The 15844-nt window shown below is 34.9% G+C and overlaps 1 protein-coding gene and 1 long non-coding RNA gene across 5 annotated transcripts in view; one reads left to right on the top strand and one right to left on the bottom strand.

Annotated features, from left to right (window-relative positions):
• The window catches only part of igsf21a (immunoglobin superfamily, member 21a), a 425352-nt gene that overhangs the window by 344913 nt on the left and 64595 nt on the right, over positions 1-15844 (bottom strand).
• LOC141376627 (uncharacterized) lies at positions 4396-10672 on the top strand. The gene is made up of 3 exons (XR_012387205.1): positions 4396-6580; positions 6623-7097; positions 7232-10672. It is a non-coding gene; the product is annotated as an uncharacterized lncRNA (long non-coding RNA).

Below are 15844 nucleotides of genomic sequence, written 5' to 3' on the forward strand. Positions count from 1 at the left end.
TCTTTTTCGACAAAATGCATCTCTAATAAGATTCCTCTGCTCCAGACGAGGGCAACAGGAAGAAGTGGCCATCTCAAAGGAGCCGATGTAACTGTTCTTTTGAAAAGGACGCGGTGGGAGGGCGAGTCCAATATCTTCAGCCGAGCCGCATACGAGCACACATCAGTGCTAAACTCATCTAGACATTTTATTAAACGGCTAATCAGCTCAGCCTGGAACCATATTGGATGCTGTGAAGATGAATCTTTTTTCTCCTCCCTGAGAGAATCGCGAGGTTGCAACTCAAATGCCCTTGACTGAGCAAGATTTGGCGGAAAGAATAAAGCATTATCACAAGATTCAATGAGATTTCATTTTAAAGCAAAAATTTGCAGGAGTTCAAGACAGTCCGGTCAGCTCGTATGATGAGAACATTCACAAGAGGCTTTTTCAGGCCTGATTGAAGCAGTATTCTGATGATGATAATGATATATCCAATAGGATTTTTATCGCCGGATTCCTATTTCCACCAAAATGTGTCTGCGGTGCATTACAAGCTCAGCATCTGTTCAAAATGGTAAAAAAAGTTGGCTATGATGCCATGCTTTCCAATCTATTACTCAATGTCAATTTAGAGAGAACAGCAGAGTCAATGACTATTAATTACAGTAACTAAATTAAATCAATTAACTAAATGCATGACATATTAGTTCATTGGCTTATTGCAATTACTGACTGCGAAATTAATTAGTGTGTCTCTTCTCATAGCAAACATAGAATCAAATCTGTCACTCTTTGGGTTCAGGTTATGCAATTGGCTTCTGTCCTTGACTATGACATGAAAAATGTTCAAAGAAAGACTGAATAATGAATGCCAGGCTAGTAGTTGGTGATGTCTCTTTAAAAAAAAAGTAATAACTATGCACACACACACAGTTTTAGTTGTGCAGGCTGTCAAGTGCTAGTGCATACTTATCTATAATGAACATTTAAAGACCCGATCATGCACCCGGCACAATAAGGCACAACACATGTACTGTATGGCGCAATTTGTGACTATTTTCAAACCAGCACAACAGTAATTTTTCACATTTTGCGCCACATTGTTTAATAGCAAATCTATTTGCTCCACTTTGTGTTGTGGAATGGTCCCCCTGTGTGTGTGTGTGTGTGTGTGTGGGTGTGCTGGTCTAAAAAGGAGGCGTGTTAAGGTGCATCGTTGGCGTTTTGCTATTATGATAAACTTAAATGGACCGCGTCATTGACCAACTAAGAACTTGTCTAAAATCCAAAGCAGAGCATTAGTTATGTGCCTATACAGGTCCAAAACACTTACACATTGCTTTTTTCAGACAATTTTCATTAAATTTTTCACTTCATTTTATTGTTAGTAGTAGTCCTACTTATTATATGCATATTTAAATTTGTTTTAATAAAAACTAGTTTAGATTCGTCCACCAGTCGGGTTTAAAAGCATTTTGTCTATTGGACAGTCACAGTTCTTGCTTAATATATAAACACATGTATTCAATTATGTTTTATTTGGGGTTTTTAATACTATAGAGTTACAAGCTGTGTTTAGAAGAAGGGCAAATTTAGTCAAATGAGTAGCAATAGAAGTGATGATAGCATTAACAAAGAACATTAATAGGCTATATGCAAAAGGACTTTTTCCAAGAACTTGGGTCAAGCCCTTCCGGTGAACTGCATAGTGCTACAAATTCGGTACGTTTAAGGACTGTTTTCTTTAAACATCAACAATCTTCCCTGCCTAATTGATATGTAATATAAAGTGGATGTCAGAGTACAAGAAGCACAGCATTAAATTAAATTTTTCCATGCCATGTGCAAATATGAAAATGTATTTTACCCAAGTATTTTCAATGCCATTTCTGGGCTAGCCTGCTGATCCTGACGGCGCATCTTGTTTTACACTTGAACAACTAAATGAATGCTGAAGTCTATTTAACTGATTATATTTTAATCATATTTCAACATTGATGCTGTAAAAGAAACCATATAAAATTGAAAAATAAATCACATTAAACATTCACCGAAAGATTATCGTTATGGGAAGAAACACTAGCTCTGCATATACCCCATTAAAGTTTCTAAGTTGTGTTTATTGTGACATTCATACAACAAAATAACAAAACAAAGTTAGACATAACAAATACTGTGTCCAAGGTTGAAGAAACACCCAATAACATGCAATAATCGTACATTGTTACAATTGTTTCTGAAAATAGAATGAAAATTTAAATATCTTCACTAAATCTTATTCATAACAGTGACCTTAGCTAGTCTTACTTCTCATCTTTTCAATTGTTAAATGCTGTCAACATTTAAGAATCTAGTGTAAAAACTGGTCAATAATAAATTAGATCGTACCAATGCCAAATGGCACTGAATCCTCTTGTAAATTACAGTACAGCAAGTTCAGGAGGTCAGACCAGTATTATTTTATGCATTATTATTTATTTTAATACATAAAAAACGAACAAGCAACCATGTGAAGCTGTGGTTTACAGTGAACATACAACAGCTAATGGGTCTGCTTTGAGTCCTATCTAAAAATGCTTCTTCTTTCTTAGAAATTCATTGTAAGCCACAACATTTTGGGTCCTGTTGATTTTGTTTACGATTTATCTACAGTGCTTCAGATTAAGCTGAACCAAGGACAAGACTTTATGACAGGTAAGACCACTAAATCAAGTTTGCTATATTTCTCAAAATCATGACCGCAAAACAAATGTTAGTGTTTATTTTGCAACGCTTTGTTCTCTTCATTCTAACCTCCACTTGTATTTGTTTCAGCCATAAATTTTATACAGTAATTGGAAGTAGCTTTGGTCAACGCAGTCTGCCAGAATGAATAAATGTGATGTAAATGCAAAGTGACAGAAAGTGGCACAGCACTTTGACAAGCTCCTATAAGCGTTCTCTACAATCCTGGAAATGCTCCTAATGGACAACTCAAAGCAATGACTCTCAGTCCAATTGTGACTGTAACACTGACACATCGAGTCTGCTTTTAAATCCGTTTTAGACATCCATGACAAACTCCAACAGCCTTGCATTACTGGCAACACGGCAGCCATTTGAGAATCTCCAGTATGGAGTTTCAGCATAAAAATGTGTCAGCCAAGACAGCATATACCAACATGCAATTTACATAAAATAAGCTGTTTCTGACTGGCATTCAGCATTTGTGATGCAGACAATGCCTACACAGAAAACAAATCAGCACCTCATTAACGCTTTATGTTCTGTTTGCGGTTTGAGAGTTAATTCTAAATATATGACAGCAGAATGTCAACAAAATGTCAGCTTGATAACACATGCACACTCTGTCGATGAAAAATGTTACCGTGTTTGTATTTGGAGTCAAACAGTCATAAAAAAAAATACGAATAAATTTAACGACTTTTGACAGATTTTTGTCTGGGTGTAAACAGTGCACATGTATTATGTATTTTATTGGATTTATTATGTATTGAAGAGGTCAAACAGAGTCCAAACAGATCCCATGCTCTAATGGAAGCCAATCATGTTTAAGACATTTGTATATGCAATACTATCTCACGCCAATGCGTAACGTTTTAATTGAGTGGCTAATTTACATTAATTTGTATGATCTCATTTGTACATTTTAGTGTAATTTCTTCCTCCCCCAATTTCGGTTGGGTTTAGGGGTTGGGTTTGGTGCCTCCTTTTAAAAATCGCTTATTTTCATACAACGGAACTTGTATGAATTTATAAGAACTAGCCACTAAACTGATAAATACTTTCCTGTAATTTTGCGAGTAAATCCCACACTTCCATGCCCTCAAAAGGAGTAATTGTGACTGGTGATGATTGGCAGTGCTCTTTAGAGTCATGCATGTCTTTTCCCATGGCAGAATCGCTTTGAATCCTGCTCAGAACAGGCTGAGTACAGTTGGAGGGGTTTAATTGGTGCAGTGACCCGGATGGGACCACCAGCTAGTAGGTGTGATTTTGCCAAGTAGGATGTAATCCTGGAGTAACATCTACAGTATGTAGAACATCATCTCTGTTCAAAAATGTAATCCATACCTAATCCCTACCAAGGTTATTATGCAGTAGTTTGTATTTTTAAATTAGTATTTATTTTGATAATATTTTTAATTAGCTTTTAATATTAATATAGATTTAGTTTGATATAACGATTCAGACGAACTTCTTCATATTTAAGAGTGTAATTTATATGTAGAATGCTATAATATTTAAAGAAAAATACAACACATTTTACATATAAAATACGTATAGCATGTGCTTGACTAATGTGATTGGCTGTAAAGGCGTCGGAATATCTACCACAGAATGAGGTCTTAGGAGTTCTAAAAATGATTATTTATTTTTGCAAATTATTCTTTTATTTCAGTTTTTTTTTTTCAGTGACAGTTGTTAATATTGCTGATTTTTAATTATTGACCCCTAACCCTAACTTTAAAATATTCCCAAAATCAGAGTGGGTAAATTTTAGATAACAGTGATGCAGAAGTGCATAACCCTAAAGCCAAAACTTAACATAAAGTGTAAACTTATCCCATAACTTATCTCCTTATCTAATTGCATAGATATGTAGTGGTTCTACTTGATGAAAATAAACAGTAACCCTCACTCCCTTTCCCTCAAGGGGGTACACTAGAATCTAATTTTAGAGGCTAGTGTCTTTGGGCTCTTGTTTGTGAACCTGCCAGAATCCCTAGTTCGAATCATGCTTCCTACAGGTCGAGTGCAATTTAAGGGGTTACCATTGGTGCTATAACTGAACAAATGAGATAGAGCTATGGTGGAGTGAATGTTACAGAGGTCAGTTATGTGTGAGTAAACATCATTTCAATAGCCTCAAGAAGCACACTACCAACAAACACCTAAGGCTGACATCTTCAGTGCCCTTTTTATTGTACCTGCCTCACATACCAAAATCAGTGGTTTGGGTTGCATTGAGGCTGTGACTCAGATGAGAGTGATTTTTAGTGGGGTGAATGTAACAGAGGCCAGATTGTTGTTCTACCTTGTTAGTGCATCCAGCTCCCAGAATCATCGGTTGGACTCCTCTAGCATAGGAGTCCAACCAGATTAGCATATTAAAATAATTTAAATCGAGAAAAAATTGCAACTAATATTACATGTTTACTGACAGTACAAAAGTTGTTGTTTTAAGACCCCAAACAAGAGCAGTACAGTCAATCTTAACAAGACACAAGGGTAGAAATACTTTCTGGAAGGTAGAATAACCATTGATTAGGAATTGTAGTGATGTTCAGCAGCCTGCCTTGTTCAGCCACAGACAATTAGCCTCCACGAGAAGCAGCCACCAGGAGCGCCTCGTATCAAATACCCACTTTCCTTATTATTTTAATGATTGCTGTCAATCTTGATGGATTACTAAACGCATTATTGATCTAAAAATAAGAGCCCTAGGAATGTGCACGCGTCATTAAAAGGACAGTTTGGTTTTACAGGCATGCCCATTAACGGAGCTAATCGGGATAAAATGTCTATCTCATCAATTTTCAATGGCTGACCGCATTAATGAGTCATTAAGCATTGTGTTTAAGTGAAATCTGTCTCCATCATTCCCTGAAAGGAAACTGACAGTCTTCATACGAGACCCTCACTCACAAAAGAGCATACATTGCAATAAAAATGTTAGAAGGAGATTGACCCAGAAAAGATTCAAAGTTCAAACAAATGTGTTATGAATCCAATCAGAGGACAGAGCCATTAAGGCCTATTTGCCTGTCATAATATTCTTTTCAGGGTTTTTTTTCACTCAATCACTTAAAATGAGATTAACTACAAATAAAATACACACAAACAAAGCATGGTAACCACAAATCAGCAATGGTTTAGCTACAACAACCACAGTTTTACCATGGTATTTATAAAAGTGTGCATTTATATAAATGGTATTCAATGTGCCAAAAAAAAAAAAAAAAAAAAAAACATGGGAACATACATACTATTATAAAATAATGGTTAATTTTCATAAGGGATATGCTAAAAATGGTTGTCTTAAACTAATTGTGTAGTATTGTTTCATTACACTGCATTTCTAGGCCCTTTTTACATCATAATCTGCATATTTAGGCAATAAATTGGATTAAGATGCAGGATGTCATTGTGTGTTGTGAATATTCATGCTCTCATTGGTGACATGAATTCATTCGGTGAAGAGATGAGGTAAAAGGGGGAAGATAAATGGGAAGGAACGGACAAGAGGATTTTCAAGATCTCTTTCCGCCGAAGGCTGCGGTGAGTGCTGTGAGTGACTTCCTCGAGAGCTCAACTTAATTGCTCGCATTGCAGAAAAAGGGAGACTTTCAAATTGAAAAATGGTCCATTTATACTTCCACTTTACCCCAGGAAGGAATGATTCCCCTTTGTTAGACAGAAAGGCTCTTTAGCACATTTTAAAGCTTATCGTTCTGTCGATATTGCGTATTAGTGTTGCATTAATGGTTCTTAATTGGTTCATCTCAGGGAGTGATGTCAACACAATATGAGAATTTAGAACAAATGGGGTGATTTTGTCAATAGTCACTGAAGGATTGAACAAAAAAATCACCAAGTTATAAGGTAGAGCAAAAAGCTTGTTAACTTCCTGTTACAGCATCAGAGTTTTTTGGTTTTGTGGAATATTAAAGGTTACCAAAACCTTCAAAACTGAATTGTTTTTTATAAAATTAATTGTTCTGACTTCCATTCAAAACCTTTAAATGAAAATAAACAGAACTCCTGTGACAACACATGCTAAAGCTGCTGTTTTCTAATTTGCTACTTACAACCTGCTAGTTCACAAGTTAGTTTTCTATGTAAAGACTAAATTGTAGATCAAGGCTACTCATCCGGCCTATCTGGATTCATTTTGTGTCATGCTGAAGATTAATGTATTATCATTAATTCTGAAAAGTGCTAAAAGTATTCAACTTTAATGTATGTTTGTGTCATTTAAATGCAGTTGACACTGCATTTAAATGTGTTAAATAAAAAATAATAATAAAAAAAAAACAGCATTTCACCAGTACATACATAGGGACCCATATGGGCACTTCCAGTGAACTGTCAATCCATTATAACATTGCCAGGCTTAAGATCTTGATTGTTCAAAATAAATAATCTTCACTGCCTGATTGAGATACAATATTATTTGGGTTTCACATTGTACTAAGTTGGCGAGGCAGTGGCGCAGTAGGTAGTGCTGTCGCCTCACAGCAAGAAGGTCGCTGGGTTGCTGGTTCGAACCTCGGCTCAGTTGGTGTTTCTGTGAGGAGTTTGCATGTTCTCCCTGCCTTCGCGTGGGTTTCCTCCGGGTGCTCCGGTTTCCCCCACCATCCAAAGACATGTGGTACAGGTGAATTGGGTAGGTTAAATTGTCCGTAGTGTATGAGTGTGTGTGTGAATGTGAGTGTGGATGTTTCCCAGAGATGGATTGCGGCTGGAAGGGCATCCGCTGCATAAAAACTTGCTGGATAGGTTGGCAGTTCATTCCGCTGTGGCGACCCCGGATTAATAAAAGGACTAAGCCGACAAGAAAATGAATGAATGAATAGTAATAAGTTCCATCTCACAAAAATATGAATATTTATCTTTCCACAGTATGTTCTCTGGAGTTCCGGAGCTCACCTGCTGCTCCTAAAAGTGTTTGTTCTTAACCTGTTAGCCAGCACTCAGTTTTGGGGATTTACACTAACCTAACTTTAAATAGTAACAGTTCCTCACTCCAGTAAGCTACAAACACAAATTATATATCATTGGAAAGAAGACACTTTGAGCTTTACTGTGGTAAAAGGAGAAATAAAAAAAATATAAAGTTATACATTATGAAGTCATAAGGTAAAAAAAAATGTAGTGTTCAATATTTGTTTTTCATATAAAAACACAGGAAAACATTAATGTAATGTCCTAGAAAAAATATGAATAGCATTTTGTCTTGTTTTACGATTAAACAACAAAACAAATTCTCAGGTACAGTATTTAACTAACTATATTCTGATTCATTGGATTATCAATGCTGTAAAAGGAACATCATGAAATTGAAGAAGTTTATCGGTGGCGCAAAAGGACCTCTGTATATTTATCTTTGCTAAACAACTAATCAGCTGATCACTGTGTAGGTTTCACTTCATTGATATTTACATTAGATGTCACCTACACTGTTGTTGTCTATTGGAAGATACAGTGTGTTTCAATAGAGCCGCCATTTTAGTACAGAGTAGCGCTCCTTTGAAATCAATGTGGGACCAAGTTGTATTGATATTGATGTACACATTTATACATATATCTATAATTAGTCTTTTCCCGGTGGTCAGTATGCAGATGTTTATTTAAACTATGAAAAATTATAAATTTACATCACTTTTGTACATTGATGGATAAGTGATTGCACGGGCATTCCTGACGAAGAGCATGTGTTTGTGTGCATGAAAATTTATTATCTTCCATCCCTGTTAAATTTCATCTAATCCATGTCCTGAAACACACTCCCTTTTCTGCTTTCACTTCTCTTTTTAAAGTAGGGAGCGATTTGTTTGTGAATGAATATCCATTATGAACGACTCGTTCACTTAGCTGACAATAACACACATTTCTAACACCTCAGCATCTTGTTATCATATGTCATTTACATTGTTTGCTTGTTTTATTCAACAAAACTAGCATAAGCCTAGTAATAAACAGAAATAAATTGTCTTAAATAAAGTTTTCTTATGGAAATTATAACTTTGAAGTTTTTGTGGGTTAAATGTGGCCCCTTTGTCCTATAAACTTGAAAACTCCTGGAATAGACACTTCTCTTGAAGTTTAACTCATTTTCTTAAATTTAAACTTACTACATGTATATGTGTATAAATGCAAACATCACTAGTAAAACTGCTTAAAACTAATGTCAAATACCCATTTGCTACTTTACAAGCAAATTGCTTTTTACATATGTTCAACGTTTAAACAATGTCTGTACTTGGTATGATACAGTCCTTAATTATTATTGATATAATGGCACTTAAATCTAAATTCCTCACCCAGTTTCTAATTTTTTATCCCACAGAATGATAATGAAAGTATACCTTTACATTAAACTCCTACTAACACAAAAGTTAAGTTAATACTTGCTAATTTGCTGGCTTATTGCTTTCATATAGTAGCCTATACTGCATTCCTAAAGCTATACTAGAGCTAAAACTTTACACAATAAAATCCATGAGCATGAATACACACATAATCACACATGCTAATGTCACCATTTGCCTATAATGTCGAGCTGCTACTTGCTAATTCACTAGTTTGTTTAATACATTACACAAACAATTGACACATTTTGACCTTGTTTCTTACTTTTAAACTTCTTACTTTTTAAGTAAAACTTTTAAGTAAACTTTCTTACTTTTTACTTTAGTCGAGAATAAAAGCACAACTTTGACTGCTATTTTAGCACAAAGTTGCTACTTGCTAAACTGCTAACTTTTTGCTTTGATATTCTAAAGGTTGAACAATGTCTATATGCTATTTTAATCTAAATTTGTATCCATCTTTCTATATGATCATAAATGCACATGCTTAAGCTGCTACCTCTTTAGGACTAATGTCAAGTTGCTACTTGCTAATTTGCTAGTTTATTTGTTTTATATATTAAAGCTTAAACCATGCTATCTCTGTCTAAATTTTAATTAATTACTCACATTAAAACTCTTAAAATGAAGATAATACTTTTTTAAGACTGCACGCTAAAGCCACTGCATTTTAATACTAATATTAAGTTGCTACATGCTAATAAGCCAGCATATTGCTATCATATGTTTCTGGTGACAAACAAAGTGTAGATGCTACTTAATTTTACATTTTGACCCAGTTTTTCTTCCTACAAAGCTTAACAGAATCTCACAAAGTCATCATACAGCTGCTAGGAGAACTAGCTCTTATTTTTGCCTTTATAAAACTAAAGACGACGAAACTACATGTTTTATGCAAATGCGAAGGATTAACTCCAATCAACGGTGGTTCCATTTTGCGATATATCCTCTGCTAGTCCTACCACCCACGATATCTAAAACGACAACAACATCCCTGGCAGACTACAAAACAACTCCACACTGTAAGTCACTTTATAATTCATCTGGATTTCCATGTGATTTTACAGTCGCCACGGCAGAACACATCCCATCTGGATTGAGACAGAGCTGAGACTGCTTTGAATTCTTAAACACATTAGGAACAGACCGCAGACATGAATCATGCAATAGGTGTGAGTACATCCAAGCACAATGTTATATGTGCACATGTATAAAAATGAAGCTTCAGGGCATCAATATGCAAATTAATATGTACGTATTTATGAAAATATAGTACATATAAATACAAAAAAGGGGACTGCTGACAAGCTGAATTTTTCAGATGCTTTCATGCTCAACAATAATGAGAAGTTATGAGGAATGTACACAGATGGTACTATTATCATGCATATGATCAAATACATTTGTGTTTCTCTCCTCAGTCTTCACAGAAGCAAATACAGACAGCTATAATTAAGAATTCCTAACCCAGTAAACACGACAAAACTGATTAAACGCTGCAAAATTACAATTGTTTTTATACCGCATGAACAGCTGCTGAATACTTACAGTATTTTTAAATCTTCCAGCGGACAGCTAGTTGCCTGTCTCACAGCCTCTCAGTTTCTGCTCTAAATTGCACACATGGTTGTCTTTTCATATGGGTTTCTGATAGTTCACAGAGATTGAGGTCATCTTAAGGTTTTAGATCCAGACACTGTCTTCTGCTAAAGTTTTGAAGACCCAGAGCTGCACTTTTCACTCACTAATACATTTTTAAGCATTCAAAGTCACCGACAGTTCAATGAGAAATGAAAAATGAATTTCTTAAATCCGGGATTCTTAAACTTTTTGATCTCTGAATATGACAATACCTTGCAAGGTTCATCATTCCAAAAATATAAAGGCAATTGCATATTGAGATGCTGAATACTGTAAATAGTAGGTGAAATATTCATAAATGTGCCCAATTAATACTTTAGTTTATCATGAAGATTTTAAGTATGAAGTCTAGGGTCATATGTACCTGCAAATTAAAAGAAAGTTTTGCAAACAAAAAATAAAGTTTTAAGTAAAACATAAATAAATAAATGCAAATCTCCAAAAAATTTTGAGAAATAAAAATAATAAAAAATAAATAAATAAATAAAGAACTGCAAAGGGAAAAAAGTTGACAAATAAAAATGAATAAAAACAAGTAGTGCAATATATATATATATATATATATATATATATATATATATATATATATATATATATATATACAGTATATATATATATATATATATATATATATATATATATATATATATATATATATATATATATATATATATATATATATATATACATATATATATATATATATATATATATATATATATATATATATATATATATATAAATATATTTACAATAATAAAAACTATTTATATTTCCAAAACATTTTTATAGCATTGCCTTTAAAATGTAAACATTGCAAGGGAAGACCGTAAGACCACTTCAGTGATATTGTGTCTCCGGGTGATGACATCGCTTATATGGAGGCGGTCTGGGCCAACCATAAATGCTCAAGTTCCCTTGAGTCCACCCCCTAGTCAAATCAGGGTCACAAAATGAAACAAGCAGAAACGTGAAGTGCAAAGAGAAAACAGCACCGCAAACTCATGGTTGACTAAAAAGCTAATCAAAATGAGCATTGCAATTGATTTGATGAGATTTGTAAAGGCAATGCTATAAAAGTTTTTTGCAAATATATATAGACATATTTTTTTATTGCAAATATTTGATTTTTTTTGCACTGCTTGACTTTTATTTGCTTTTTAAATTGTCTATTTATTTTTTATTATATTATTATTATTATTATTATTATTAATATTATTATTTTCATTTTTATTTCTCAAAACTTCGCTTTGCAATTTTTGGAAAAATATAAATTTTTCTATTTTTTGCTCAATACTATTCAATAATATTTTGCAAGTATATGGCCCTAGATTGACTCCATAAATTAACATGCAGTGAAATTTTGACTGTAAACTAGCAAAAATTTATTAAATAAACATTCATATTTTAAAAACATACAACTTTAAATGTTTTAAACTTTAGTTACACAAACAAAAATAATCAAAAGCATTTTGTTTTTCATAAAAAAATTAAATAAAAATTACAGTAAGCTGTTTGTGTTGCTGTTTGTTGCACATGATCTATGTTTTATACTCAGCGACGTGTAATGTCGCAGAGTTTGAGCTTACGAAATTCATACAGCACTGCAAATAACTGGTGGGATTAAACAAAAATAATTAGACATTAATAAAAAGAAAAACAAAGTTTTTGTACAGAAAGTTTTGTACAGAGAGTTCACCAAGCTTGAACTTTGCAATGCAGTGACATACAAAACTTGTCACTTAAGCCTGTGTTTTCGGTCTGTGCATTCGTATGCATATGAACGGAAATCTATAGTGAGAAAAGTCCAGTGTGACCTGAGGCTTTATGTGTGAACATGCAGTTATGGATTCTTTCATTGGCTGAGTGTTCTAGTTCTGTTTGATGTGAGCACATGGATTGTGTCTGTGTGCCATGTGCTCTCCTGTCTATTGTCTAGTCCAGGGGTCACCAATCTCGGTCCTGGAGGGCCGGTGTCCCTACAGGATTTAGCTCCAACTTGCCTCAACACACCTGCCTGGATGTTTCAAGTATACCTAATAAGACCTTGATTAGCTTGTTCAGGTGTGTTTGATGAGGGTTGGAGCTAAAATCTGCAGGACACCGGCCCTCCAGGAACAAGTTTGGTGACCACTGGTCTAGTCCCTCCCATCTTGTTTGTTTCCTAAGTTGTTCTGTTTAAAGCTTTCTCAAGTCTGCTGTACTGTGCCAGTTTGTTCTCAGTCTTCCTGAGTCTTGTCGTGTCTAGTCCAGCCCTGCTCAAGTTTTGTTTTTGTTTATATTTTCCATCCTCTGTGTTGTTTTTGTTGTTTTTATTTTATAATTAATAAACACCCATTTTCATTTCTAAATTTGAGCCCTCGCCCTAACCACAACTTTGACACCATATGCATGAGGTGATGAGAAAGTCACATAATGAACCAATGCCCATTACAAACACCTTTTCCATGAGCAAAGAAACATACTAATACTGCATGTAGAAGGCTCTCAGAGTTAAGCTGTGATCACACTGGACTTTTCTTCCCATAGACTTCCATTACACACGCGAATGCGTCAGACCGGAAACGCAAGCTCGTGCGTCAAGTTTCGCAGATCGCTGCGTTGGAAAATTCAAGTAACTGCGTGAGACCAATCGAGGATCAAAACATGACCTTTCTAGAAAGAAATTTAAAACATTGACCAATTGCTCGCTGTTTTTAATGTCTAAACATCTTATTTAATCCTGCCCATTTTTGCAGAGCCGTATGACAGAATTTCACACGCTCAAACTCTAGTGTGACCGCAGCTTCATTCACACAACTACTAAACCACATCATGATAACACACAAAAAACTAAAGTAATTCAATAAACATATTGCATGAATGTAAGATGTAACATAAAATTAATGTTAAAATTAAATTAACCCTGGTAATGTTGACAAAAAAGCACAAAAAGTGAAGTGTCTTGCTTGAAATTCACAATTCTTCACTGTACATATTAAAGAAATTTTGACAGCAAATTTTCTGTTTACCAGGTTATGTATTTGTTTTTACAGTTTTTTTTTTAGCATTTTCATAGTGAGTTTTAATTAGAATGATACTTTCACAGGTAAATACAGGTATAGTTATGTTTACAGCTGCTATTTCTGCATTTTTCATTTTGAAAAAAATACAAACAGCCATAATTAAAGCTGCTTCTACAAGCTGTTATCTGAAAAGAACAGTTCAATAGTCAAACCAGCTAATAAATGCAAAACTGTCAATCACAAACACCAAGTCAGAAAGTTCCATGTTAGAACAGACAAGCTCTAACAAGCAAACTTGCAGGAGTATTCAAAATCAGCTAGAAATCACACGATATAACAAAGGCTTGTAATTAGTGTAAAAATGTAGGTTCAAAATTGCATTTCGGTGCTCTAAATGATTAGTGTCTTGGCGGGGACCAAAAAAAAAAAAAGTGTTCTGAAGCTCGACACGCAATTTGATAAACGGGAGAATTAAATGGCCTTTGGCAAGATGTTACCTGCCTGCATTTATTCAAAAAGAGCGTGCGGAAATGTTACGCTTCTGCCGGAACTAATGAGTATCCCTTAAGACTCACTGGAAATAATTTTCGGAACCGTCCTGGCTCGACTCCAAGCATGAAACAGGATTGCCTGATTTCATTTGTTTCAGTACAGGCTCTTTATACGTGTATGAATCTGGCCAAATTAACGTAGTCTATGGGCTGATATCCCAGACGCATGATTAGACCTTCTGGAAACATGTTTCTACCAGGAAAAATAAAAGTATCATGGTGTTAAAGGAAGACCTTCAAACGAACCCAGATTTCTACTTAAAATTCCATCTGTGCAATCAAACGTAATCAAATCCTGAACAATAGTTAATAATCATGGTAATATTTTCATCTTCACTATCTATGAGGCCCTAATGAAAATACCCTCTCACCTCAGCTGCCCTGGACCCAGAGTGCCTCATCACAGTTTGAGATTAATCATATGCCTGCCAATCAACAGCGCTGATGGGAAATGAACACTGCAGCAGATCGTTATTTTCTCCAGACTTCCTCATTGAGGCATATTAACAACGGGCCATATTGTGCGTGATTTATTCTCGTCTGCATATGGCGCAGAGATTGTTTCATGTGTTGCATGCATTAGGAACGCACATTATCGCTGTGTCAAGCAAACACGTGCAAATAAACACACCCTGATGGCAATAAAATCAGCGATGCAGGTTTGAAAGGTTAGTGCTGAAGCTGTTAATTTTATCAGGAAGATTGAGCGGGATTTAAAAACATTTTAAATTAAGATGTGGGTAGATTTGATGTTGACCCTTATGTAGGCCCAATCCTAATTCTATTTTTGTACCCCTACCCTTTCCCCTTGGCGCTTCAAACAGAGTGTGAAGGGGAAGGGCTTCAAAATGTACCCCTAAGAAATGGGACACCACTACAACACCTGCACACATCATCATGTCATCATGATCTCTTGCTTCATATGAGATCAATAATCATGACTTCTGTAGGTATTATAGTTGCTTTATTTTTTTGAGATTTTATCTTCAGGAAATCACTGAAGGCAACAATATCAAGTTATCACAATGATATAATGTGTCAATAAGATTGTAACTGTACTGTGTATTTACACTAGAGCTGCGCGATTCTGGCTAAAATGACAATCCCGATTTTTCTGCTTAAAATAAAGATCACGATTTTCTCATGATTCTGTAGATGTAAAATAAAGGTTAAAATGTTATAAAGGCATTCTCATTTTTATTTCTCAAACATGTGGTAAAACAGCAATAGGCTTTGTGTAGCTGTACTGTTGGTTAAAATGCTAAATTTTGCATAGACTTGGGATGGTGGACAGATTTTAGATTTGTCCTGGTCATTAATGCTGATGATAATTCTGATGTAGAATTATTGTGTTTGAGACATTTGAGAAAACTGGGTGGGTATTTTTGCATTTCGGCGTATTTTGGATACTTTTTGGGCTTGAATCAGTCAGCTACACCTGAAAACACTGTGTGCGCTTTGGGTTCACTTCCCGCACGGCTCTCAAACGATCACTCTGTGCCACAAACTGAATGTTATTTACAACTTTTTTACCTGTTATTCACAGCATATGCAGGTTCTGTTCACTAAA

The sequence above is a fragment of the Danio rerio genome, chromosome 11 (assembly GCF_049306965.1).
Source record: "Danio rerio strain Tuebingen ecotype United States chromosome 11, GRCz12tu, whole genome shotgun sequence".
Classification (NCBI taxonomy): domain Eukaryota; kingdom Metazoa; phylum Chordata; class Actinopteri; order Cypriniformes; family Danionidae; genus Danio; species Danio rerio.